This window comes from Microcebus murinus, chromosome 8 (assembly GCF_040939455.1).
Source record: "Microcebus murinus isolate Inina chromosome 8, M.murinus_Inina_mat1.0, whole genome shotgun sequence".
Classification (NCBI taxonomy): domain Eukaryota; kingdom Metazoa; phylum Chordata; class Mammalia; order Primates; family Cheirogaleidae; genus Microcebus; species Microcebus murinus.
The window spans coordinates 144,554-171,505 of NC_134111.1; the positions used below are offsets into that span (position 1 = coordinate 144,554).

General features: G+C 63.6%; 8 pseudogenes; all 8 read right to left on the reverse strand.

The window, feature by feature from the left end:
- Positions 1–1,862: 1,862 nt before the first annotated feature.
- LOC142872751 (uncharacterized) lies at positions 1,863–1,971 on the reverse strand (annotated as a pseudogene).
- A 3,459-nt stretch (positions 1,972–5,430) lies between these two features.
- Positions 5,431–5,539, reverse strand: LOC142872669 (uncharacterized; annotated as a pseudogene).
- Positions 5,540–8,990: 3,451 nt separating this feature from the next.
- Positions 8,991–9,099, reverse strand: LOC142872670 (uncharacterized; annotated as a pseudogene).
- Positions 9,100–12,556: 3,457 nt separating this feature from the next.
- Positions 12,557–12,665, reverse strand: LOC142872671 (uncharacterized; annotated as a pseudogene).
- Positions 12,666–16,117: 3,452 nt separating this feature from the next.
- Positions 16,118–16,226, reverse strand: LOC142872752 (uncharacterized; annotated as a pseudogene).
- Positions 16,227–19,721: 3,495 nt separating this feature from the next.
- On the reverse strand, positions 19,722–19,830 carry LOC142872672 (uncharacterized; annotated as a pseudogene).
- A 3,451-nt stretch (positions 19,831–23,281) lies between these two features.
- LOC142872673 (uncharacterized) lies at positions 23,282–23,390 on the reverse strand (annotated as a pseudogene).
- Positions 23,391–26,843: 3,453 nt separating this feature from the next.
- Positions 26,844–26,952, reverse strand: LOC142872674 (uncharacterized; annotated as a pseudogene).

Here is a 26,952-nt window from a genome sequence, read left to right on the forward strand (position 1 = left end):
GCCAAGCAGCCCGTGGAAGAAGCCACATGCTGTGCCACCCCGGGGAACACGACTGCAGGCCACGGCCCTTCCCGCCTCCTCCTCCTCCTCCTCCTCCTCCTCCTCCTCCTCCTCCTCCTCCTCCTCCTCCCACCCTGCCCCCGCCCCCGCCCCCACATGGCGCAGGGCCCAGAGACACCTCAGACACTTGCTACCCAAAGTGCAAAGGGCATCAGTTGCTCCTCCAAACCCCCCCCCAGCCCAGCAGACCGCGTTGTCCAGCCAGCCCCCGGGCCTCCCTGGGGTGCCCAGCACAAAAGTGCAGACACCCACCGGACCCTCAATCTCAGTTTTCGGATGTTTTTGCCACTCTAAGGACCCGCAGGCCAGCTGGGCCTTCTGGCAGGACAGAGAGCCCCGGAATCCGACGTGGAGAGCTGGGTGTACGTCCCCATGAGGAGCCGGTCCCCACCTCCGCGGCTCCCCCCTTGCGGGGAGTGGCAGCCGCGGGGCCTCAGAGAAGACACCAGGCTGGGCCCCCGCGGCACAGCGGGAGCACGTCCCCCGCAGGCCACTTAGCGAGGGCGGCAGGCGGACGGTTGGGTTGCGCGAGACGCTGCGGCCACCCTGCTACCGGGTTCCTGGGAGGGCGTCCTGGAAGCAGCGTCCACACCAAGCCCTTGGAAGGCCCAGGCGACGGAGGAGCCCCGTCAGGCAGGGGCCGAGGACGGTGACAGGTGACAGGTGACAGGCCGGGCGGGAAGGAGTCAGTCAGGCAGGGGCCGAGGAGGAGACGGGCTGGGTAAGGGTTAGGGTTAGAGTCAGGGCACAAGTCACAATCGCAAAGACCTGGAAGTGACCCGAGTGCCCATCGACCCACGAGTGCGTCAATAAAATGTGGCGCGTGGACACCACGGAGTGCTATTCGGCTGTGAGGAACAGCGGTGAGAGGGCACCTCTCGTGGTTCTCCTGGCCAGAGCTGGAACCCGTTCCAGTAAGCCAGGTATCCCAAGAATGGACACACGAGCACCACGTGCTCGCGCTCACCGGCAAATGGGTACGAACCGATGGACACCTAAGTGGACACAGAGGAATCACCTTCATCGGGTGGGTGTCGGGCGGGCGTGGGGAGGGGATGGGCATACACATCCCTTAGGAACGGGGTGGGTGCGCACCCACTGGGGGATGGGCGCACTTGAAGCTCTGACCCGAGGGGGGAGGCGGGGAGAGGGCGATGTACCCGACCTTAACATTGGTGCCCCCACAATACGCTGGAACAACATGAGAGGTAAATGAATAAGAACACAGGGGGTAGGGGGGCACGGGCAACACATGTCACCTTAATACTTGGACTCCCATCATCTGCTTGAAAAGAGAGAGAAAAGAAAATGCAATACTAGAGATAAGAGACACTTTTTAAAAATAATGAATCCGAAGAGAAAAGTCAAAGGAGGCCTGTGGAGCAGGTCTGGGTGTGACTCCGGATCCCCCAACATCAGGTGCCACCACCAAAGATTCCTGCGTGTAGCCCATAGAACCCCAAAAGCAACGGGACGAGTTCTGGTCACATACTCCCTCAAAATGACATCCTGGCCTTCTTCTGCAACTCCCTCCCCTCTCAGACTCTCAAGGTTTCCTCCAGCGTGTCGGTTCCCACAGAGCAGACCTTTGGTCTGAGACCTGACAGTCCAGAAGCCACGCATGCTGCCGCGTGGCGGCGGTGTCGCGGCTCGGGACAAGAGGAGGCCCCACAGTGCGGGCTGGGGCGCCAGGCACCGCGGCGGGCGCTGAGGGTGGGGGTCACCCCCACCCGGGGCCGCCCCCGCACTCCCAGAAACGCGACAGAACCAGAGGCAAAAAAAAAAAAAAAAAAAGAAGAAGAAGCCTACGGCACCCGGTATTCCCGGGCGGTCTCCCATCCAAGTTCTAACCAGGCCCGACCCTGCTTAGCTTCCGAGACCGGGCGCGTTCGGGGTGGTGTGGCCGTGGACGGCGGAGGGCGCCCCTGCCCCGCTCAAGAAGCGGAGCCTCTCTGCGCTTCCCCGCCGCCTCCTCCCGCCCCAGGCCCCGCGCCGGCGCTGACCCGCGCCGGGCCGGGCCTGTTGAGTTCGCCGGCCGGGTCCGGCGGGCTCCCAGGGACGGGGGTGACAGGCGGGGCGGGCAGGGAGCGGCGGGCCGGGGTTGGGGGCTGTCTCTCTATACACACACACTCACACTCAGTCTCTCACTCACACTCACACAAGATGCGCCTCCACGGCTGGACCCGCCAAGGTGGAGACCTTCCAGCCCCCCTCCTCTCCTCGCCTGGCCTCCTTCACCTCCCCGCCCCCACCCCCAGCGCCGCTGACTGCGCACGGGCGGGCGGGGCGCTCGCCCTTTGACCCCAGCCAGGGGCCGCCCTCCCCCACAACCCCTTTCAGCTGCTCCCCCCACCCTGTGGCCGGGCGGCCGCCTGTTCCCCCGGGCCAGGGCTGGGGCACAGCGCACGGGGGAGGGGAGCGAGTGTATGGGGCGTCTCTCTCTCTCTCTCTCTCTCTCGGGATGTGTCCCATGGGTGGGGTGGGGTGGCGTGGTTTGTGGGGCGCTGAAGAAATCAGTCCCCTCCATCTCCTCCCTCTGGAAAACCCCCGAGCCCTTGGAGAACTGCCGGCAACGCTACCGTGGGGGCCGGGACCCTCCTCTGTGTCCTCCTGTGGCCCAGTCCAAGGGGCCTGGGCCTGGCCGGGGCTGCATTGGACCCCGACCACCCTGGCGTGTGGACTCGCTAACAATCGGCGATTAGATATTGGATTCCAGCGTCATTGAGGTCATTTCACTAATGAGTGCACCGGAAAGAGTTTCCTAATCCATCTGTGAGGGTGGCAACTGAAAGAGAATTTGAAAGCTGACAGAATAGGCGAGGAAAGGCATAGGAGATTTCCACACCCAGTAGGGAAGCCTTTCCCGAAATGGAAGAAAGAAAGGAGCAAACAGAGACACACCGGTAGCCCGCCCGGATCAGAGTCTGCCCCTGAGAGAAAGCACCCTGACCAGGTTCACCCGTGGGTGGGTGGCGAGCTAGCGGCATTCAGAAGAGCGAGGCCCGCAGTCTGTGCAGAAGACACCTGCACTCGGGTGTGTGTGGCGGCACAATTCCCAAGCAGCTCCAGATGTTAAACCAAGGAGAAGCCAGGGAGTTCCCAACGCCCCAGGTGTCCTCAGCCCACGACTGGCTGCTGTGGGAATGCGAAGCCCGGCTCCTTGTCTCAGAGCGGGGCAACCAGGAGGTGTGATGTCCACCCCGGGGTTCCTAGGAGGATCAGGCTGAAGCTGGGACTTGGCCTGAAAGTGTCCCCTCGCATGGCCACCCCCTTCCCCTTCCTGCTCCTCTACTCCTGGTGCCCCTCCATCCAGGGGCCAGACCTTAAAGAGTCACCCGCAAGAGAATCCTGGTCCCAAAGGAGCCTTCTGGGGGACCCGTGCTGAGAGAGGTTGTGGGCATGGCCCGCTGGGGCTCTGCCCGACCCAGGGCTGAGAGATGCAACCTCCCAGCTCTGGGTCCCTGCAGGAAGTGTTGGCAAGCACAGGGCCAGTCCTCCAAAGGCCCAGGTGCAGGGAGCCCAGGCCAAGCAGCCCGTGGAAGAAGCCACATGCTGTGCCACCCCGGGGAACACGACTGCAGGCCACGGCCCTTCCCGCCTCCTCCTCCTCCTCCTCCTCCTCCTCCTCCTCCTCCCACCCTGCCCCCGCCCCCGCCCCCACATGGCGCAGGGCCCAGAGACACCTCAGACACTTGCTACCCAAAGTGCAAAGGGCATCAGTTGCTCCTCCAAACCCCCCCCCCAGCCCAGCAGACCGCGTTGTCCAGCCAGCCCCCGGGCCTCCCTGGGGTGCCCAGCACAAAAGTGCAGACACCCACCGGACCCTCAATCTCAGTTTTCGGATGTTTTTGCCACTCTAAGGACCCGCAGGCCAGCTGGGCCTTCTGGCAGGACAGAGAGCCCCGGAATCCGACGTGGAGAGCTGGGTGTACGTCCCCATGAGGAGCCGGTCCCCACCTCCGCGGCTCCCCCCTTGCGGGGAGTGGCAGCCGCGGGGCCTCAGAGAAGACACCAGGCTGGGCCCCCGCGGCACAGCGGGAGCACGTCCCCCGCAGGCCACTTAGCGAGGGCGGCAGGCGGACGGTTGGGTTGCGCGAGACGCTGCGGCCACCCTGCTACCGGGTTCCTGGGAGGGCGTCCTGGAAGCAGCGTCCACACCAAGCCCTTGGAAGGCCCAGGCGACGGAGGAGCCCCGTCAGGCAGGGGCCGAGGACGGTGACAGGTGACAGGTGACAGGCCGGGCGGGAAGGAGTCAGTCAGGCAGGGGCCGAGGAGGAGACGGGCTGGGTAAGGGTTAGGGTTAGAGTCAGGGCACAAGTCACAATCGCAAAGACCTGGAAGTGACCCGAGTGCCCATCGACCCACGAGTGCGTCAATAAAATGTGGCGCGTGGACACCACGGAGTGCTATTCGGCTGTGAGGAACAGCGGTGAGAGGGCACCTCTCGTGGTTCTCCTGGCCAGAGCTGGAACCCGTTCCAGTAAGCCAGGTATCCCAAGAATGGACACACGAGCACCACGTGCTCGCGCTCACCGGCAAATGGGTACGAACCGATGGACACCTAAGTGGACACAGAGGAATCACCTTCATCGGGTGGGTGTCGGGCGGGCGTGGGGAGGGGATGGGCATACACATCCCTTAGGAACGGGGTGGGTGCGCACCCACTGGGGGATGGGCGCACTTGAAGCTCTGACCCGAGGGGGGAGGCGGGGAGAGGGCGATGTACCCGACCTTAACATTGGTGCCCCCACAATACGCTGGAACAACATGAGAGGTAAATGAATAAGAACACAGGGGGTAGGGGGGCACGGGCAACACATGTCACCTTAATACTTGGACTCCCATCATCTGCTTGAAAAGAGAGAGAAAAGAAAATGCAATACTAGAGATAAGAGACACTTTTTAAAAATAATGAATCCGAAGAGAAAAGTCAAAGGAGGCCTGTGGAGCAGGTCTGGGTGTGACTCCGGATCCCCCAACATCAGGTGCCACCACCAAAGATTCCTGCGTGTAGCCCATAGAACCCCAAAAGCAACGGGACGAGTTCTGGTCACATACTCCCTCAAAATGACATCCTGGCCTTCTTCTGGAACTCCCTCCCCTCTCAGACTCTCAAGGTTTCCTCCAGCGTGTCGGTTCCCACAGAGCAGACCTTTGGTCTGAGACCTGACAGTCCAGAAGCCACGCATGCTGCCGCGTGGCGGCGGTGTCGCGGCTCGGGACAAGAGGAGGCCCCACAGTGCGGGCTGGGGCGCCAGGCACCGCGGCGGGCGCTGAGGGTGGGGGTCACCCCCACCCGGGGCCGCCCCCGCACTCCCAGAAACGCGACAGAACCAGAGGCAAAAAAAAAAAAAAAGAAGAAGAAGAAGAAGCCTACGGCACCCGGTATTCCCCGGCGGTCTCCCATCCAAGTTCTAACCAGGCCCGACCCTGCTTAGCTTCCGAGATCGGGCGCGTTCGGGGTGGTGTGGCCGTGGACGGCGGAGGGCGCCCCTGCCCCGCTCAAGAAGCGGAGCCTCTCTGCGCTTCCCCGCCGCCTCCTCCCGCCCCAGGCCCCGCGCCGGCGCTGACCCGCGCCGGGCCGGGCCTGTTGAGTTCGCCGGCCGGGTCCGGCGGGCTCCCAGGGACGGGGGTGACAGGCGGGGCGGGCAGGGAGCGGCGGGCCGGGGTTGGGGGCTGTCTCTCTATACACACACACTCACACTCAGTCTCTCACTCACACTCACACAAGATGCGCCTCCACGGCTGGACCCGCCAAGGTGGAGACCTTCCAGCCCCCCTCCTCTCCTCGCCTGGCCTCCTTCACCTCCCCGCCCCCACCCCCAGCGCCGCTGACTGCGCGCGGGCGGGCGGGGCGCTCGCCATTTGACCCCAGCCAGGGGCCGCCCTCCCCCACAACCCCTTTCAGCTGCTCCCCCCACCCTGTGGCCGGGCGGCCGCCTGTTCCCCCGGGCCAGGGCTGGGGCACAGCGCACGGGGGAGGGGAGCGAGTGTATGGGGCGTCTCTCTCTCTCTCGGGATGTGTCCCATGGGTGGGGTGGGGTGGCGTGGTTTGTGGGGCGCTGAAGAAATCAGTCCCCTCCATCTCCTCCCTCTGGAAAACCCCCGAGCCCTTGGAGAACTGCCGGCACCGCTTCGTGGGGGCCGGGACCCTCCTCTGTGTCCTCCTGTGGCCCAGTCCAAGGGGCCTGGGCCTGGCCGGGGCTGCATTGGACCCCGACCACCCTGGCGTGTGGACTCGCTAACAATCGGCGATTAGATATTGGATTCCAGCGTCATTGAGGTCATTTCACTAATGAGTGCACCGGAAAGAGTTTCCTAATCCATCTGTGAGGGTGGCAACTGAAAGAGAATTTGAAAGCTGACAGAATAGGCGAGGAAAGGCATAGGAGATTTCCACACCCAGTAGGGAAGCCTTTCCCGAAATGGAAGAAAGAAAGGAGCAAACAGAGACACACCGGTAGCCCGCCCGGATCAGAGTCTGCCCCTGAGAGAAAGCACCCTGACCAGGTTCACCCGTGGGTGGGTGGCGAGCTAGCGGCATTCAGAAGAGCGAGGCCCGCAGTCTGTGCAGAAGACACCTGCACTCGGGTGTGTGTGGCGGCACAATTCCCAAGCAGCTCCAGATGTTAAACCAAGGAGAAGCCAGGGAGTTCCCAACGCCCCAGGTGTCCTCAGCCCACGACTGGCTGCTGTGGGAATGCGAAGCCCGGCTCCTTGTCTCAGAGCGGGGCAACCAGGAGGTGTGATGTCCACCCCGGGGTTCCTAGGAGGATCAGGCTGAAGCTGGGACTTGGCCTGAAAGTGTCCCCTCGCATGGCCACCCCCTTCCCCTTCCTGCTCCTCTACTCCTGGTGCCCCTCCATCCAGGGGCCAGACCTTAAAGAGTCACCCGCAAGAGAATCCTGGTCCCAAAGGAGCCTTCTGGGGGACCCGTGCTGAGAGAGGTTGTGGGCATGGCCCGCTGGGGCTCTGCCCGACCCAGGGCTGAGAGATGCAACCTCCCAGCTCTGGGTCCCTGCAGGAAGTGTTGGCAAGCACAGGGCCAGTCCTCCAAAGGCCCAGGTGCAGGGAGCCCAGGCCAAGCAGCCCGTGGAAGAAGCCACATGCTGTGCCACCCCGGGGAACACGACTGCAGGCCACGGCCCTTCCCGCCTCCTCCTCCTCCTCCTCCTCCTCCTCCTCCTCCTCCTCCCACCCTGCCCCCGCCCCCGCCCCCACATGGCGCAGGGCCCAGAGACACCTCAGACACTTGCTACCCAAAGTGCAAAGGGCATCAGTTGCTCCTCCAAACCCCCCCCCCAGCCCAGCAGACCGCGTTGTCCAGCCAGCCCCCGGGCCTCCCTGGGGTGCCCAGCACAAAAGTGCAGACACCCACCGGACCCTCAATCTCAGTTTTCGGATGTTTTTGCCACTCTAAGGACCCGCAGGCCAGCTGGGCCTTCTGGCAGGACAGAGAGCCCCGGAATCCGACGTGGAGAGCTGGGTGTACGTCCCCATGAGGAGCCGGTCCCCACCTCCGCGGCTCCCCCCTTGCGGGGAGTGGCAGCCGCGGGGCCTCAGAGAAGACACCAGGCTGGGCCCCCGCGGCACAGCGGGAGCACGTCCCCCGCAGGCCACTTAGCGAGGGCGGCAGGCGGACGGTTGGGTTGCGCGAGACGCTGCGGCCACCCTGCTACCGGGTTCCTGGGAGGGCGTCCTGGAAGCAGCGTCCACACCAAGCCCTTGGAAGGCCCAGGCGACGGAGGAGCCCCGTCAGGCAGGGGCCGAGGACGGTGACAGGTGACAGGTGACAGGCCGGGCGGGAAGGAGTCAGTCAGGCAGGGGCCGAGGAGGAGACGGGCTGGGTAAGGGTTAGGGTTAGAGTCAGGGCACAAGTCACAATCGCAAAGACCTGGAAGTGACCCGAGTGCCCATCGACCCACGAGTGCGTCAATAAAATGTGGCGCGTGGACACCACGGAGTGCTATTCGGCTGTGAGGAACAGCGGTGAGAGGGCACCTCTCGTGGTTCTCCTGGCCAGAGCTGGAACCCGTTCCAGTAAGCCAGGTATCCCAAGAATGGACACACGAGCACCACGTGCTCGCGCTCACCGGCAAATGGGTACGAACCGATGGACACCTAAGTGGACACAGAGGAATCACCTTCATCGGGTGGGTGTCGGGCGGGCGTGGGGAGGGGATGGGCATACACATCCCTTAGGAACGGGGTGGGTGCGCACCCACTGGGGGATGGGCGCACTTGAAGCTCTGACCCGAGGGGGGAGGCGGGGAGAGGGCGATGTACCCGACCTTAACATTGGTGCCCCCACAATACGCTGGAACAACATGAGAGGTAAATGAATAAGAACACAGGGGGTAGGGGGGCACGGGCAACACATGTCACCTTAATACTTGGACTCCCATCATCTGCTTGAAAAGAGAGAGAAAAGAAAATGCAATACTAGAGATAAGAGACACTTTTTAAAAATAATGAATCCGAAGAGAAAAGTCAAAGGAGGCCTGTGGAGCAGGTCTGGGTGTGACTCCGGATCCCCCAACATCAGGTGCCACCACCAAAGATTCCTGCGTGTAGCCCATAGAACCCCAAAAGCAACGGGACGAGTTCTGGTCACATACTCCCTCAAAATGACATCCTGGCCTTCTTCTGCAACTCCCTCCCCTCTCAGACTCTCAAGGTTTCCTCCAGCGTGTCGGTTCCCACAGAGCAGACCTTTGGTCTGAGACCTGACAGTCCAGAAGCCACGCATGCTGCCGCGTGGCGGCGGTGTCGCGGCTCGGGACAAGAGGAGGCCCCACAGTGCGGGCTGGGGCGCCAGGCACCGCGGCGGGCGCTGAGGGTGGGGGTCACCCCCACCCGGGGCCGCCCCCGCACTCCCAGAAACGCGACAGAACCAGAGGCAAAAAAAAAAAAAAAGAAGAAGAAGAAGAAGCCTACGGCACCCGGTATTCCCCGGCGGTCTCCCATCCAAGTTCTAACCAGGCCCGACCCTGCTTAGCTTCCGAGATCGGGCGCGTTCGGGGTGGTGTGGCCGTGGACGGCGGAGGGCGCCCCTGCCCCGCTCAAGAAGCGGAGCCTCTCTGCGCTTCCCCGCCGCCTCCTCCCGCCCCAGGCCCCGCGCCGGCGCTGACCCGCGCCGGGCCGGGCCTGTTGAGTTCGCCGGCCGGGTCCGGCGGGCTCCCAGGGACGGGGGTGACAGGCGGGGCGGGCAGGGAGCGGCGGGCCGGGGTTGGGGGCTGTCTCTCTATACACACACACTCACACTCAGTCTCTCACTCACACTCACACAAGATGCGCCTCCACGGCTGGACCCGCCAAGGTGGAGACCTTCCAGCCCCCCTCCTCTCCTCGCCTGGCCTCCTTCACCTCCCCGCCCCCACCCCCAGCGCCGCTGACTGCGCGCGGGCGGGCGGGGCGCTCGCCCTTTGACCCCAGCCAGGGGCCGCCCTCCCCCACAACCCCTTTCAGCTGCTCCCCCCACCCTGTGGCCGGGCGGCCGCCTGTTCCCCCGGGCCAGGGCTGGGGCACAGCGCACGGGGGAGGGGAGCGAGTGTATGGGGCGTCTCTCTCTCTCTCGGGATGTGTCCCATGGGTGGGGTGGGGTGGCGTGGTTTGTGGGGCGCTGAAGAAATCAGTCCCCTCCATCTCCTCCCTCTGGAAAACCCCCGAGCCCTTGGAGAACTGCCGGCACCGCTTCGTGGGGGCCGGGACCCTCCTCTGTGTCCTCCTGTGGCCCAGTCCAAGGGGCCTGGGCCTGGCCGGGGCTGCATTGGACCCCGACCACCCTGGCGTGTGGACTCGCTAACAATCGGCGATTAGATATTGGATTCCAGCGTCATTGAGGTCATTTCACTAATGAGTGCACCGGAAAGAGTTTCCTAATCCATCTGTGAGGGTGGCAACTGAAAGAGAATTTGAAAGCTGACAGAATAGGCGAGGAAAGGCATAGGAGATTTCCACACCCAGTAGGGAAGCCTTTCCCGAAATGGAAGAAAGAAAGGAGCAAACAGAGACACACCGGTAGCCCGCCCGGATCAGAGTCTGCCCCTGAGAGAAAGCACCCTGACCAGGTTCACCCGTGGGTGGGTGGCGAGCTAGCGGCATTCAGAAGAGCGAGGCCCGCAGTCTGTGCAGAAGACACCTGCACTCGGGTGTGTGTGGCGGCACAATTCCCAAGCAGCTCCAGATGTTAAACCAAGGAGAAGCCAGGGAGTTCCCAACGCCCCAGGTGTCCTCAGCCCACGACTGGCTGCTGTGGGAATGCGAAGCCCGGCTCCTTGTCTCAGAGCGGGGCAACCAGGAGGTGTGATGTCCACCCCGGGGTTCCTAGGAGGATCAGGCTGAAGCTGGGACTTGGCCTGAAAGTGTCCCCTCGCATGGCCACCCCCTTCCCCTTCCTGCTCCTCTACTCCTGGTGCCCCTCCATCCAGGGGCCAGACCTTAAAGAGTCACCCGCAAGAGAATCCTGGTCCCAAAGGAGCCTTCTGGGGGACCCGTGCTGAGAGAGGTTGTGGGCATGGCCCGCTGGGGCTCTGCCCGACCCAGGGCTGAGAGATGCAACCTCCCAGCTCTGGGTCCCTGCAGGAAGTGTTGGCAAGCACAGGGCCAGTCCTCCAAAGGCCCAGGTGCAGGGAGCCCAGGCCAAGCAGCCCGTGGAAGAAGCCACATGCTGTGCCACCCCGGGGAACACGACTGCAGGCCACGGCCCTTCCCGCCTCCTCCTCCTCCTCCTCCTCCTCCTCCTCCTCCTCCTCCTCCTCCCACCCTGCCCCCGCCCCCGCCCCCACATGGCGCAGGGCCCAGAGACACCTCAGACACTTGCTACCCAAAGTGCAAAGGGCATCAGTTGCTCCTCCAAACCCCCCCCCCAGCCCAGCAGACCGCGTTGTCCAGCCAGCCCCCGGGCCTCCCTGGGGTGCCCAGCACAAAAGTGCAGACACCCACCGGACCCTCAATCTCAGTTTTCGGATGTTTTTGCCACTCTAAGGACCCGCAGGCCAGCTGGGCCTTCTGGCAGGACAGAGAGCCCCGGAATCCGACGTGGAGAGCTGGGTGTACGTCCCCATGAGGAGCCGGTCCCCACCTCCGCGGCTCCCCCCTTGCGGGGAGTGGCAGCCGCGGGGCCTCAGAGAAGACACCAGGCTGGGCCCCCGCGGCACAGCGGGAGCACGTCCCCCGCAGGCCACTTAGCGAGGGCGGCAGGCGGACGGTTGGGTTGCGCGAGACGCTGCGGCCACCCTGCTACCGGGTTCCTGGGAGGGCGTCCTGGAAGCAGCGTCCACACCAAGCCCTTGGAAGGCCCAGGCGACGGAGGAGCCCCGTCAGGCAGGGGCCGAGGACGGTGACAGGTGACAGGTGACAGGCCGGGCGGGAAGGAGTCAGTCAGGCAGGGGCCGAGGAGGAGACGGGCTGGGTAAGGGTTAGGGTTAGAGTCAGGGCACAAGTCACAATCGCAAAGACCTGGAAGTGACCCGAGTGCCCATCGACCCACGAGTGCGTCAATAAAATGTGGCGCGTGGACACCACGGAGTGCTATTCGGCTGTGAGGAACAGCGGTGAGAGGGCACCTCTCGTGGTTCTCCTGGCCAGAGCTGGAACCCGTTCCAGTAAGCCAGGTATCCCAAGAATGGACACACGAGCACCACGTGCTCGCGCTCACCGGCAAATGGGTACGAACCGATGGACACCTAAGTGGACACAGAGGAATCACCTTCATCGGGTGGGTGTCGGGCGGGCGTGGGGAGGGGATGGGCATACACATCCCTTAGGAACGGGGTGGGTGCGCACCCACTGGGGGATGGGCGCACTTGAAGCTCTGACCCGAGGGGGGAGGCGGGGAGAGGGCGATGTACCCGACCTTAACATTGGTGCCCCCACAATACGCTGGAACAACATGAGAGGTAAATGAATAAGAACACAGGGGGTAGGGGGGCACGGGCAACACATGTCACCTTAATACTTGGACTCCCATCATCTGCTTGAAAAGAGAGAGAAAAGAAAATGCAATACTAGAGATAAGAGACACTTTTTAAAAATAATGAATCCGAAGAGAAAAGTCAAAGGAGGCCTGTGGAGCAGGTCTGGGTGTGACTCCGGATCCCCCAACATCAGGTGCCACCACCAAAGATTCCTGCGTGTAGCCCATAGAACCCCAAAAGCAACGGGACGAGTTCTGGTCACATACTCCCTCAAAATGACATCCTGGCCTTCTTCTGCAACTCCCTCCCCTCTCAGACTCTCAAGGTTTCCTCCAGCGTGTCGGTTCCCACAGAGCAGACCTTTGGTCTGAGACCTGACAGTCCAGAAGCCACGCATGCTGCCGCGTGGCGGCGGTGTCGCGGCTCGGGACAAGAGGAGGCCCCACAGTGCGGGCTGGGGCGCCAGGCACCGCGGCGGGCGCTGAGGGTGGGGGTCACCCCCACCCGGGGCCGCCCCCGCACTCCCAGAAACGCGACAGAACCAGAGGCAAAAAAAAAAAAAAAGAAGAAGAAGAAGAAGCCTACGGCACCCGGTATTCCCCGGCGGTCTCCCATCCAAGTTCTAACCAGGCCCGACCCTGCTTAGCTTCCGAGATCGGGCGCGTTCGGGGTGGTGTGGCCGTGGACGGCGGAGGGCGCCCCTGCCCCGCTCAAGAAGCGGAGCCTCTCTGCGCTTCCCCGCCGCCTCCTCCCGCCCCAGGCCCCGCGCCGGCGCTGACCCGCGCCGGGCCGGGCCTGTTGAGTTCGCCGGCCGGGTCCGGCGGGCTCCCAGGGACGGGGGTGACAGGCGGGGCGGGCAGGGAGCGGCGGGCCGGGGTTGGGGGCTGTCTCTCTATACACACACACTCACACTCAGTCTCTCACTCACACTCACACAAGATGCGCCTCCACGGCTGGACCCGCCAAGGTGGAGACCTTCCAGCCCCCCTCCTCTCCTCGCCTGGCCTCCTTCACCTCCCCGCCCCCACCCCCAGCGCCGCTGACTGCGCGCGGGCGGGCGGGGCGCTCGCCCTTTGACCCCAGCCAGGGGCCGCCCTCCCCCACAACCCCTTTCAGCTGCTCCCCCCACCCTGTGGCCGGGCGGCCGCCTGTTCCCCCGGGCCAGGGCTGGGGCACAGCGCACGGGGGAGGGGAGCGAGTGTATGGGGCGTCTCTCTCTCTCTCGGGATGTGTCCCATGGGTGGGGTGGGGTGGCGTGGTTTGTGGGGCGCTGAAGAAATCAGTCCCCTCCATCTCCTCCCTCTGGAAAACCCCCGAGCCCTTGGAGAACTGCCGGCACCGCTTCGTGGGGGCCGGGACCCTCCTCTGTGTCCTCCTGTGGCCCAGTCCAAGGGGCCTGGGCCTGGCCGGGGCTGCATTGGACCCCGACCACCCTGGCGTGTGGACTCGCTAACAATCGGCGATTAGATATTGGATTCCAGCGTCATTGAGGTCATTTCACTAATGAGTGCACCGGAAAGAGTTTCCTAATCCATCTGTGAGGGTGGCAACTGAAAGAGAATTTGAAAGCTGACAGAATAGGCGAGGAAAGGCATAGGAGATTTCCACACCCAGTAGGGAAGCCTTTCCCGAAATGGAAGAAAGAAAGGAGCAAACAGAGACACACCGGTAGCCCGCCCGGATCAGAGTCTGCCCCTGAGAGAAAGCACCCTGACCAGGTTCACCCGTGGGTGGGTGGCGAGCTAGCGGCATTCAGAAGAGCGAGGCCCGCAGTCTGTGCAGAAGACACCTGCACTCGGGTGTGTGTGGCGGCACAATTCCCAAGCAGCTCCAGATGTTAAACCAAGGAGAAGCCAGGGAGTTCCCAACGCCCCAGGTGTCCTCAGCCCACGACTGGCTGCTGTGGGAATGCGAAGCCCGGCTCCTTGTCTCAGAGCGGGGCAACCAGGAGGTGTGATGTCCACCCCGGGGTTCCTAGGAGGATCAGGCTGAAGCTGGGACTTGGCCTGAAAGTGTCCCCTCGCATGGCCACCCCCTTCCCCTTCCTGCTCCTCTACTCCTGGTGCCCCTCCATCCAGGGGCCAGACCTTAAAGAGTCACCCGCAAGAGAATCCTGGTCCCAAAGGAGCCTTCTGGGGGACCCGTGCTGAGAGAGGTTGTGGGCATGGCCCGCTGGGGCTCTGCCCGACCCAGGGCTGAGAGATGCAACCTCCCAGCTCTGGGTCCCTGCAGGAAGTGTTGGCAAGCACAGGGCCAGTCCTCCAAAGGCCCAGGTGCAGGGAGCCCAGGCCAAGCAGCCCGTGGAAGAAGCCACATGCTGTGCCACCCCGGGGAACACGACTGCAGGCCACGGCCCTTCCCGCCTCCTCCTCCTCCTCCTCCTCCTCCTCCTCCTCCTCCTCCTCCCACCCTGCCCCCGCCCCCGCCCCCACATGGCGCAGGGCCCAGAGACACCTCAGACACTTGCTACCCAAAGTGCAAAGGGCATCAGTTGCTCCTCCAAACCCCCCCCCCAGCCCAGCAGACCGCGTTGTCCAGCCAGCCCCCGGGCCTCCCTGGGGTGCCCAGCACAAAAGTGCAGACACCCACCGGACCCTCAATCTCAGTTTTCGGATGTTTTTGCCACTCTAAGGACCCGCAGGCCAGCTGGGCCTTCTGGCAGGACAGAGAGCCCCGGAATCCGACGTGGAGAGCTGGGTGTACGTCCCCATGAGGAGCCGGTCCCCACCTCCGCGGCTCCCCCCTTGCGGGGAGTGGCAGCCGCGGGGCCTCAGAGAAGACACCAGGCTGGGCCCCCGCGGCACAGCGGGAGCACGTCCCCCGCAGGCCACTTAGCGAGGGCGGCAGGCGGACGGTTGGGTTGCGCGAGACGCTGCGGCCACCCTGCTACCGGGTTCCTGGGAGGGCGTCCTGGAAGCAGCGTCCACACCAAGCCCTTGGAAGGCCCAGGCGACGGAGGAGCCCCGTCAGGCAGGGGCCGAGGACGGTGACAGGTGACAGGTGACAGGCCGGGCGGGAAGGAGTCAGTCAGGCAGGGGCCGAGGAGGAGACGGGCTGGGTAAGGGTTAGGGTTAGAGTCAGGGCACAAGTCACAATCGCAAAGACCTGGAAGTGACCCGAGTGCCCATCGACCCACGAGTGCGTCAATAAAATGTGGCGCGTGGACACCACGGAGTGCTATTCGGCTGTGAGGAACAGCGGTGAGAGGGCACCTCTCGTGGTTCTCCTGGCCAGAGCTGGAACCCGTTCCAGTAAGCCAGGTATCCCAAGAATGGACACACGAGCACCACGTGCTCGCGCTCACTGGCAAATGGGTACGAACCGATGGACACCTAAGTGGACACAGAGGAATCACCTTCATCGGGTGGGTGTCGGGCGGGCGTGGGGAGGGGATGGGCATACACATCCCTTAGGAACGGGGTGGGTGCGCACCCACTGGGGGATGGGCGCACTTGAAGCTCTGACCCGAGGGGGGAGGCGGGGAGAGGGCGATGTACCCGACCTTAACATTGGTGCCCCCACAATACGCTGGAACAACATGAGAGGTAAATGAATAAGAACACAGGGGGTAGGGGGGCACGGGCAACACATGTCACCTTAATACTTGGACTCCCATCATCTGCTTGAAAAGAGAGAGAAAAGAAAATGCAATACTAGAGATAAGAGACACTTTTTAAAAATAATGAATCCGAAGAGAAAAGTCAAAGGAGGCCTGTGGAGCAGGTCTGGGTGTGACTCCGGATCCCCCAACATCAGGTGCCACCACCAAAGATTCCTGCGTGTAGCCCATAGAACCCCAAAAGCAACGGGACGAGTTCTGGTCACATACTCCCTCAAAATGACATCCTGGCCTTCTTCTGCAACTCCCTCCCCTCTCAGACTCTCAAGGTTTCCTCCAGCGTGTCGGTTCCCACAGAGCAGACCTTTGGTCTGAGACCTGACAGTCCAGAAGCCACGCATGCTGCCGCGTGGCGGCGGTGTCGCGGCTCGGGACAAGAGGAGGCCCCACAGTGCGGGCTGGGGCGCCAGGCACCGCGGCGGGCGCTGAGGGTGGGGGTCACCCCCACCCGGGGCCGCCCCCGCACTCCCAGAAACGCGACAGAACCAGAGGCAAAAAAAAAAAAAGAAGAAGAAGAAGAAGCCTACGGCACCCGGTATTCCCGGGCGGTCTCCCATCCAAGTTCTAACCAGGCCCGACCCTGCTTAGCTTCCGAGACCGGGCGCGTTCGGGGTGGTGTGGCCGTGGACGGCGGAGGGCGCCCCTGCCCCGCTCAAGAAGCGGAGCCTCTCTGCGCTTCCCCGCCGCCTCCTCCCGCCCCAGGCCCCGCGCCGGCGCTGACCCGCGCCGGGCCGGGCCTGTTGAGTTCGCCGGCCGGGTCCGGCGGGCTCCCAGGGACGGGGGTGACAGGCGGGGCGGGCAGGGAGCGGCGGGCCGGGGTTGGGGGCTGTCTCTCTATACACACACACTCACACTCAGTCTCTCACTCACACTCACACAAGATGCGCCTCCACGGCTGGACCCGCCAAGGTGGAGACCTTCCAGCCCCCCTCCTCTCCTCGCCTGGCCTCCTTCACCTCCCCGCCCCCACCCCCAGCGCCGCTGACTGCGCACGGGCGGGCGGGGCGCTCGCCCTTTGACCCCAGCCAGGGGCCGCCCTCCCCCACAACCCCTTTCAGCTGCTCCCCCCACCCTGTGGCCGGGCGGCCGCCTGTTCCCCCGGGCCAGGGCTGGGGCACAGCGCACGGGGGAGGGGAGCGAGTGTATGGGGCGTCTCTCTCTCTCTCTCTCTCTCTCTCTCTCTCTCTCTCTCTCTCTCGGGATGTGTCCCATGGGTGGGGTGGGGTGGCGTGGTTTGTGGGGCGCTGAAGAAATCAGTCCCCTCCATCTCCTCCCTCTGGAAAACCCCCGAGCCCTTGGAGAACTGCCGGCAACGCTACCGTGGGGGCCGGGACCCTCCTCTGTGTCCTCCTGTGGCCCAGTCCAAGGGGCCTGGGCCTGGCCGGGGCTGCATTGGACCCCAACCACCCTGGCGTGTGGACTCGCTAACAATCGGCGATTAGATATTGGATTCCAGCGTCATTGAGGTCATTTCACTAATGAGTGCACCGGAAAGAGTTTCCTAATCCATCTGTGAGGGTGGCAACTGAAAGAGAATTTGAAAGCTGACAGAATAGGCGAGGAAAGGCATAGGAGATTTCCACACCCAGTAGGGAAGCCTTTCCCGAAATGGAAGAAAGAAAGGAGCAAACAGAGACACACCGGTAGCCCGCCCGGATCAGAGTCTGCCCCTGAGAGAAAGCACCCTGACCAGGTTCACCCGTGGGTGGGTGGCGAGCTAGCGGCATTCAGAAGAGCGAGGCCCGCAGTCTGTGCAGAAGACACCTGCACTCGGGTGTGTGTGGCGGCACAATTCCCAAGCAGCTCCAGATGTTAAACCAAGGAGAAGCCAGGGAGTTCCCAACGCCCCAGGTGTCCTCAGCCCACGACTGGCTGCTGTGGGAATGCGAAGCCCGGCTCCTTGTCTCAGAGCGGGGCAACCAGGAGGTGTGATGTCCACCCCGGGGTTCCTAGGAGGATCAGGCTGAAGCTGGGACTTGGCCTGAAAGTGTCCCCTCGCATGGCCACCCCCTTCCCCTTCCTGCTCCTCTACTCCTGGTGCCCCTCCATCCAGGGGCCAGACCTTAAAGAGTCACCCGCAAGAGAATCCTGGTCCCAAAGGAGCCTTCTGGGGGACCCGTGCTGAGAGAGGTTGTGGGCATGGCCCGCTGGGGCTCTGCCCGACCCAGGGCTGAGAGATGCAACCTCCCAGCTCTGGGTCCCTGCAGGAAGTGTTGGCAAGCACAGGGCCAGTCCTCCAAAGGCCCAGGTGCAGGGAGCCCAGGCCAAGCAGCCCGTGGAAGAAGCCACATGCTGTGCCACCCCGGGGAACACGACTGCAGGCCACGGCCCTTCCCGCCTCCTCCTCCTCCTCCTCCTCCTCCTCCTCCTCCTCCTCCTCCTCCTCCTCCCACCCTGCCCCCGCCCCCGCCCCCACATGGCGCAGGGCCCAGAGACACCTCAGACACTTGCTACCCAAAGTGCAAAGGGCATCAGTTGCTCCTCCAAACCCCCCCCCAGCCCAGCAGACCGCGTTGTCCAGCCAGCCCCCGGGCCTCCCTGGGGTGCCCAGCACAAAAGTGCAGACACCCACCGGACCCTCAATCTCAGTTTTCGGATGTTTTTGCCACTCTAAGGACCCGCAGGCCAGCTGGGCCTTCTGGCAGGACAGAGAGCCCCGGAATCCGACGTGGAGAGCTGGGTGTACGTCCCCATGAGGAGCCGGTCCCCACCTCCGCGGCTCCCCCCTTGCGGGGAGTGGCAGCCGCGGGGCCTCAGAGAAGACACCAGGCTGGGCCCCCGCGGCACAGCGGGAGCACGTCCCCCGCAGGCCACTTAGCGAGGGCGGCAGGCGGACGGTTGGGTTGCGCGAGACGCTGCGGCCACCCTGCTACCGGGTTCCTGGGAGGGCGTCCTGGAAGCAGCGTCCACACCAAGCCCTTGGAAGGCCCAGGCGACGGAGGAGCCCCGTCAGGCAGGGGCCGAGGACGGTGACAGGTGACAGGTGACAGGCCGGGCGGGAAGGAGTCAGTCAGGCAGGGGCCGAGGAGGAGACGGGCTGGGTAAGGGTTAGGGTTAGAGTCAGGGCACAAGTCACAATCGCAAAGACCTGGAAGTGACCCGAGTGCCCATCGACCCACGAGTGCGTCAATAAAATGTGGCGCGTGGACACCACGGAGTGCTATTCGGCTGTGAGGAACAGCGGTGAGAGGGCACCTCTCGTGGTTCTCCTGGCCAGAGCTGGAACCCGTTCCAGTAAGCCAGGTATCCCAAGAATGGACACACGAGCACCACGTGCTCGCGCTCACCGGCAAATGGGTACGAACCGATGGACACCTAAGTGGACACAGAGGAATCACCTTCATCGGGTGGGTGTCGGGCGGGCGTGGGGAGGGGATGGGCATACACATCCCTTAGGAACGGGGTGGGTGCGCACCCACTGGGGGATGGGCGCACTTGAAGCTCTGACCCGAGGGGGGAGGCGGGGAGAGGGCGATGTACCCGACCTTAACATTGGTGCCCCCACAATACGCTGGAACAACATGAGAGGTAAATGAATAAGAACACAGGGGGTAGGGGGGCACGGGCAACACATGTCACCTTAATACTTGGACTCCCATCATCTGCTTGAAAAGAGAGAGAAAAGAAAATGCAATACTAGAGATAAGAGACACTTTTTAAAAATAATGAATCCGAAGAGAAAAGTCAAAGGAGGCCTGTGGAGCAGGTCTGGGTGTGACTCCGGATCCCCCAACATCAGGTGCCACCACCAAAGATTCCTGCGTGTAGCCCATAGAACCCCAAAAGCAACGGGACGAGTTCTGGTCACATACTCCCTCAAAATGACATCCTGGCCTTCTTCTGCAACTCCCTCCCCTCTCAGACTCTCAAGGTTTCCTCCAGCGTGTCGGTTCCCACAGAGCAGACCTTTGGTCTGAGACCTGACAGTCCAGAAGCCACGCATGCTGCCGCGTGGCGGCGGTGTCGCGGCTCGGGACAAGAGGAGGCCCCACAGTGCGGGCTGGGGCGCCAGGCACCGCGGCGGGCGCTGAGGGTGGGGGTCACCCCCACCCGGGGCCGCCCCCGCACTCCCAGAAACGCGACAGAACCAGAGGCAAAAAAAAAAAAAAAGAAGAAGAAGAAGAAGCCTACGGCACCCGGTATTCCCCGGCGGTCTCCCATCCAAGTTCTAACCAGGCCCGACCCTGCTTAGCTTCCGAGATCGGGCGCGTTCGGGGTGGTGTGGCCGTGGACGGCGGAGGGCGCCCCTGCCCCGCTCAAGAAGCGGAGCCTCTCTGCGCTTCCCCGCCGCCTCCTCCCGCCACAGGCCCCGCGCCGGCGCTGACCCGCGCCGGGCCGGGCCTGTTGAGTTCGCCGGCCGGGTCCGGCGGGCTCCCAGGGACGGGGGTGACAGGCGGGGCGGGCAGGGAGCGGCGGGCCGGGGTTGGGGGCTGTCTCTCTATACACACACACTCACACTCAGTCTCTCACTCACACTCACACAAGATGCGCCTCCACGGCTGGACCCGCCAAGGTGGAGACCTTCCAGCCCCCCTCCTCTCCTCGCCTGGCCTCCTTCACCTCCCCGCCCCCACCCCCAGCGCCGCTGACTGCGCGCGGGCGGGCGGGGCGCTCGCCCTTTGACCCCAGCCAGGGGCCGCCCTCCCCCACAACCCCTTTCAGCTGCTCCCCCCACCCTGTGGCCGGGCGGCCGCCTGTTCCCCCGGGCCAGGGCTGGGGCACAGCGCACGGGGGAGGGGAGCGAGTGTATGGGGCGTCTCTCTCTCTCTCGGGATGTGTCCCATGGGTGGGGTGGGGTGGCGTGGTTTGTGGGGCGCTGAAGAAATCAGTCCCCTCCATCTCCTCCCTCTGGAAAACCCCCGAGCCCTTGGAGAACTGCCGGCACCGCTTCGTGGGGGCCGGGACCCTCCTCTGTGTCCTCCTGTGGCCCAGTCCAAGGGGCCTGGGCCTGGCCGGGGCTGCATTGGACCCCGACCACCCTGGCGTGTGGACTCGCTAACAATCGGCGATTAGATATTGGATTCCAGCGTCATTGAGGTCATTTCACTAATGAGTGCACCGGAAAGAGTTTCCTAATCCATCTGTGAGGGTGGCAACTGAAAGAGAATTTGAAAGCTGACAGAATAGGCGAGGAAAGGCATAGGAGATTTCCACACCCAGTAGGGAAGCCTTTCCCGAAATGGAAGAAAGAAAGGAGCAAACAGAGACACACCGGTAGCCCGCCCGGATCAGAGTCTGCCCCTGAGAGAAAGCACCCTGACCAGGTTCACCCGTGGGTGGGTGGCGAGCTAGCGGCATTCAGAAGAGCGAGGCCCGCAGTCTGTGCAGAAGACACCTGCACTCGGGTGTGTGTGGCGGCACAATTCCCAAGCAGCTCCAGATGTTAAACCAAGGAGAAGCCAGGGAGTTCCCAACGCCCCAGGTGTCCTCAGCCCACGACTGGCTGCTGTGGGAATGCGAAGCCCGGCTCCTTGTCTCAGAGCGGGGCAACCAGGAGGTGTGATGTCCACCCCGGGGTTCCTAGGAGGATCAGGCTGAAGCTGGGACTTGGCCTGAAAGTGTCCCCTCGCATGGCCACCCCCTTCCCCTTCCTGCTCCTCTACTCCTGGTGCCCCTCCATCCAGGGGCCAGACCTTAAAGAGTCACCCGCAAGAGAATCCTGGTCCCAAAGGAGCCTTCTGGGGGACCCGTGCTGAGAGAGGTTGTGGGCATGGCCCGCTGGGGCTCTGCCCGACCCAGGGCTGAGAGATGCAACCTCCCAGCTCTGGGTCCCTGCAGGAAGTGTTGGCAAGCACAGGGCCAGTCCTCCAAAGGCCCAGGTGCAGGGAGCCCAGGCCAAGCAGCCCGTGGAAGAAGCCACATGCTGTGCCACCCCGGGGAACACGACTGCAGGCCACGGCCCTTCCCGCCTCCTCCTCCTCCTCCTCCTCCTCCTCCTCCTCCTCCTCCCACCCTGCCCCCGCCCCCGCCCCCACATGGCGCAGGGCCCAGAGACACCTCAGACACTTGCTACCCAAAGTGCAAAGGGCATCAGTTGCTCCTCCAAACCCCCCCCCCAGCCCAGCAGACCGCGTTGTCCAGCCAGCCCCCGGGCCTCCCTGGGGTGCCCAGCACAAAAGTGCAGACACCCACCGGACCCTCAATCTCAGTTTTCGGATGTTTTTGCCACTCTAAGGACCCGCAGGCCAGCTGGGCCTTCTGGCAGGACAGAGAGCCCCGGAATCCGACGTGGAGAGCTGGGTGTACGTCCCCATGAGGAGCCGGTCCCCACCTCCGCGGCTCCCCCCTTGCGGGGAGTGGCAGCCGCGGGGCCTCAGAGAAGACACCAGGCTGGGCCCCCGCGGCACAGCGGGAGCACGTCCCCCGCAGGCCACTTAGCGAGGGCGGCAGGCGGACGGTTGGGTTGCGCGAGACGCTGCGGCCACCCTGCTACCGGGTTCCTGGGAGGGCGTCCTGGAAGCAGCGTCCACACCAAGCCCTTGGAAGGCCCAGGCGACGGAGGAGCCCCGTCAGGCAGGGGCCGAGGACGGTGACAGGTGACAGGTGACAGGCCGGGCGGGAAGGAGTCAGTCAGGCAGGGGCCGAGGAGGAGACGGGCTGGGTAAGGGTTAGGGTTAGAGTCAGGGCACAAGTCACAATCGCAAAGACCTGGAAGTGACCCGAGTGCCCATCGACCCACGAGTGCGTCAATAAAATGTGGCGCGTGGACACCACGGAGTGCTATTCGGCTGTGAGGAACAGCGGTGAGAGGGCACCTCTCGTGGTTCTCCTGGCCAGAGCTGGAACCCGTTCCAGTAAGCCAGGTATCCCAAGAATGGACACACGAGCACCACGTGCTCGCGCTCACCGGCAAATGGGTACGAACCGATGGACACCTAAGTGGACACAGAGGAATCACCTTCATCGGGTGGGTGTCGGGCGGGCGTGGGGAGGGGATGGGCATACACATCCCTTAGGAACGGGGTGGGTGCGCACCCACTGGGGGATGGGCGCACTTGAAGCTCTGACCCGAGGGGGGAGGCGGGGAGAGGGCGATGTACCCGACCTTAACATTGGTGCCCCCACAATACGCTGGAACAACATGAGAGGTAAATGAATAAGAACACAGGGGGTAGGGGGGCACGGGCAACACATGTCACCTTAATACTTGGACTCCCATCATCTGCTTGAAAAGAGAGAGAAAAGAAAATGCAATACTAGAGATAAGAGACACTTTTTAAAAATAATGAATCCGAAGAGAAAAGTCAAAGGAGGCCTGTGGAGCAGGTCTGGGTGTGACTCCGGATCCCCCAACATCAGGTGCCACCACCAAAGATTCCTGCGTGTAGCCCATAGAACCCCAAAAGCAACGGGACGAGTTCTGGTCACATACTCCCTCAAAATGACATCCTGGCCTTCTTCTGCAACTCCCTCCCCTCTCAGACTCTCAAGGTTTCCTCCAGCGTGTCGGTTCCCACAGAGCAGACCTTTGGTCTGAGACCTGACAGTCCAGAAGCCACGCATGCTGCCGCGTGGCGGCGGTGTCGCGGCTCGGGACAAGAGGAGGCCCCACAGTGCGGGCTGGGGCGCCAGGCACCGCGGCGGGCGCTGAGGGTGGGGGTCACCCCCACCCGGGGCCGCCCCCGCACTCCCAGAAACGCGACAGAACCAGAGGCAAAAAAAAAAAAAAAGAAGAAGAAGAAGAAGCCTACGGCACCCGGTATTCCCCGGCGGTCTCCCATCCAAGTTCTAACCAGGCCCGACCCTGCTTAGCTTCCGAGATCGGGCGCGTTCGGGGTGGTGTGGCCGTGGACGGCGGAGGGCGCCCCTGCCCCGCTCAAGAAGCGGAGCCTCTCTGCGCTTCCCCGCCGCCTCCTCCCGCCCCAGGCCCCGCGCCGGCGCTGACCCGCGCCGGGCCGGGCCTGTTGAGTTCGCCGGCCGGGTCCGGCGGGCTCCCAGGGACGGGGGTGACAGGCGGGGCGGGCAGGGAGCGGCGGGCCGGGGTTGGGGGCTGTCTCTCTATACACACACACTCACACTCAGTCTCTCACTCACACTCACACAAGATGCGCCTCCACGGCTGGACCCGCCAAGGTGGAGACCTTCCAGCCCCCCTCCTCTCCTCGCCTGGCCTCCTTCACCTCCCCGCCCCCACCCCCAGCGCCGCTGACTGCGCACGGGCGGGCGGGGCGCTCGCCCTTTGACCCCAGCCAGGGGCCGCCCTCCCCCACAACCCCTTTCAGCTGCTCCCCCCACCCTGTGGCCGGGCGGCCGCCTGTTCCCCCGGGCCAGGGCTGGGGCACAGCGCACGGGGGAGGGGAGCGAGTGTATGGGGCGTCTCTCTCTCTCTCTCGGGATGTGTCCCATGGGTGGGGTGGGGTGGCGTGGTTTGTGGGGCGCTGAAGAAATCAGTCCCCTCCATCTCCTCCCTCTGGAAAACCCCCGAGCCCTTGGAGAACTGCCGGCACCGCTTCGTGGGGGCCGGGACCCTCCTCTGTGTCCTCCTGTGGCCCAGTCCAAGGGGCCTGGGCCTGGCCGGGGCTGCATTGGACCCCGACCACCCTGGCGTGTGGACTCGCTAACAATCGGCGATTAGATATTGGATTCCAGCGTCATTGAGGTCATTTCACTAATGAGTGCACCGGAAAGAGTTTCCTAATCCATCTGTGAGGGTGGCAACTGAAAGAGAATTTGAAAGCTGACAGAATAGGCGAGGAAAGGCATAGGAGATTTCCACACCCAGTAGGGAAGCCTTTCCCGAAATGGAAGAAAGAAAGGAGCAAACAGAGACACACCGGTAGCCCGCCCGGATCAGAGTCTGCCCCTGAGAGAAAGCACCCTGACCAGGTTCACCCGTGGGTGGGTGGCGAGCTAGCGGCATTCAGAAGAGCGAGGCCCGCAGTCTGTGCAGAAGACACCTGCACTCGGGTGTGTGTGGCGGCACAATTCCCAAGCAGCTCCAGATGTTAAACCAAGGAGAAGCCAGGGAGTTCCCAACGCCCCAGGTGTCCTCAGCCCACGACTGGCTGCTGTGGGAATGCGAAGCCCGGCTCCTTGTCTCAGAGCGGGGCAACCAGGAGGTGTGATGTCCACCCCGGGGTTCCTAGGAGGATCAGGCTGAAGCTGGGACTTGGCCTGAAAGTGTCCCCTCGCATGGCCACCCCCTTCCCCTTCCTGCTCCTCTACTCCTGGTGCCCCTCCATCCAGGGGCCAGACCTTAAAGAGTCACCCGCAAGAGAATCCTGGTCCCAAAGGAGCCTTCTGGGGGACCCGTGCTGAGAGAGGTTGTGGGCATGGCCCGCTGGGGCTCTGCCCGACCCAGGGCTGAGAGATGCAACCTCCCAGCTCTGGGTCCCTGCAGGAAGTGTTGGCAAGCACAGGGCCAGTCCTCCAAAGGCCCAGGTGCAGGGAGCCCAGGCCAAGCAGCCCGTGGAAGAAGCCACATGCTGTGCCACCCCGGGGAACACGACTGCAGGCCACGGCCCTTCCCGCCTCCTCCTCCTCCTCCTCCTCCTCCTCCTCCTCCTCCTCCCACCCTGCCCCCGCCCCCGCCCCCACATGGCGCAGGGCCCAGAGACACCTCAGACACTTGCTACCCAAAGTGCAAAGGGCATCAGTTGCTCCTCCAAACCCCCCCCCCAGCCCAGCAGACCGCGTTGTCCAGCCAGCCCCCGGGCCTCCCTGGGGTGCCCAGCACAAAAGTGCAGACACCCACCGGACCCTCAATCTCAGTTTTCGGATGTTTTTGCCACTCTAAGGACCCGCAGGCCAGCTGGGCCTTCTGGCAGGACAGAGAGCCCCGGAATCCGACGTGGAGAGCTGGGTGTACGTCCCCATGAGGAGCCGGTCCCCACCTCCGCGGCTCCCCCCTTGCGGGGAGTGGCAGCCGCGGGGCCTCAGAGAAGACACCAGGCTGGGCCCCCGCGGCACAGCGGGAGCACGTCCCCCGCAGGCCACTTAGCGAGGGCGGCAGGCGGACGGTTGGGTTGCGCGAGACGCTGCGGCCACCCTGCTACCGGGTTCCTGGGAGGGCGTCCTGGAAGCAGCGTCCACACCAAGCCCTTGGAAGGCCCAGGCGACGGAGGAGCCCCGTCAGGCAGGGGCCGAGGACGGTGACAGGTGACAGGTGACAGGCCGGGCGGGAAGGAGTCAGTCAGGCAGGGGCCGAGGAGGAGACGGGCTGGGTAAGGGTTAGGGTTAGAGTCAGGGCACAAGTCACAATCGCAAAGACCTGGAAGTGACCCGAGTGCCCATCGACCCACGAGTGCGTCAATAAAATGTGGCGCGTGGACACCACGGAGTGCTATTCGGCTGTGAGGAACAGCGGTGAGAGGGCACCTCTCGTGGTTCTCCTGGCCAGAGCTGGAACCCGTTCCAGTAAGCCAGGTATCCCAAGAATGGACACACGAGCACCACGTGCTCGCGCTCACCGGCAAATGGGTACGAACCGATGGACACCTAAGTGGACACAGAGGAATCACCTTCATCGGGTGGGTGTCGGGCGGGCGTGGGGAGGGGATGGGCATACACATCCCTTAGGAACGGGGTGGGTGCGCACCCACTGGGGGATGGGCGCACTTGAAGCTCTGACCCGAGGGGGGAGGCGGGGAGAGGGCGATGTACCCGACCTTAACATTGGTGCCCCCACAATACGCTGGAACAACATGAGAGGTAAATGAATAAGAACACAGGGGGTAGGGGGGCACGGGCAACACATGTCACCTTAATACTTGGACTCCCATCATCTGCTTGAAAAGAGAGAGAAAAGAAAATGCAATACTAGAGATAAGAGACACTTTTTAAAAATAATGAATCCGAAGAGAAAAGTCAAAGGAGGCCTGTGGAGCAGGTCTGGGTGTGACTCCGGATCCCCCAACATCAGGTGCCACCACCAAAGATTCCTGCGTGTAGCCCATAGAACCCCAAAAGCAACGGGACGAGTTCTGGTCACATACTCCCTCAAAATGACATCCTGGCCTTCTTCTGCAACTCCCTCCCCTCTCAGACTCTCAAGGTTTCCTCCAGCGTGTCGGTTCCCACAGAGCAGACCTTTGGTCTGAGACCTGACAGTCCAGAAGCCACGCATGCTGCCGCGTGGCGGCGGTGTCGCGGCTCGGGACAAGAGGAGGCCCCACAGTGCGGGCTGGGGCGCCAGGCACCGCGGCGGGCGCTGAGGGTGGGGGTCACCCCCACCCGGGGCCGCCCCCGCACTCCCAGAAACGCGACAGAACCAGAGGCAAAAAAAAAAAAAAAGAAGAAGAAGAAGAAGCCTACGGCACCCGGTATTCCCCGGCGGTCTCCCATCCAAGTTCTAACCAGGCCCGACCCTGCTTAGCTTCCGAGATCGGGCGCGTTCGGGGTGGTGTGGCCGTGGAC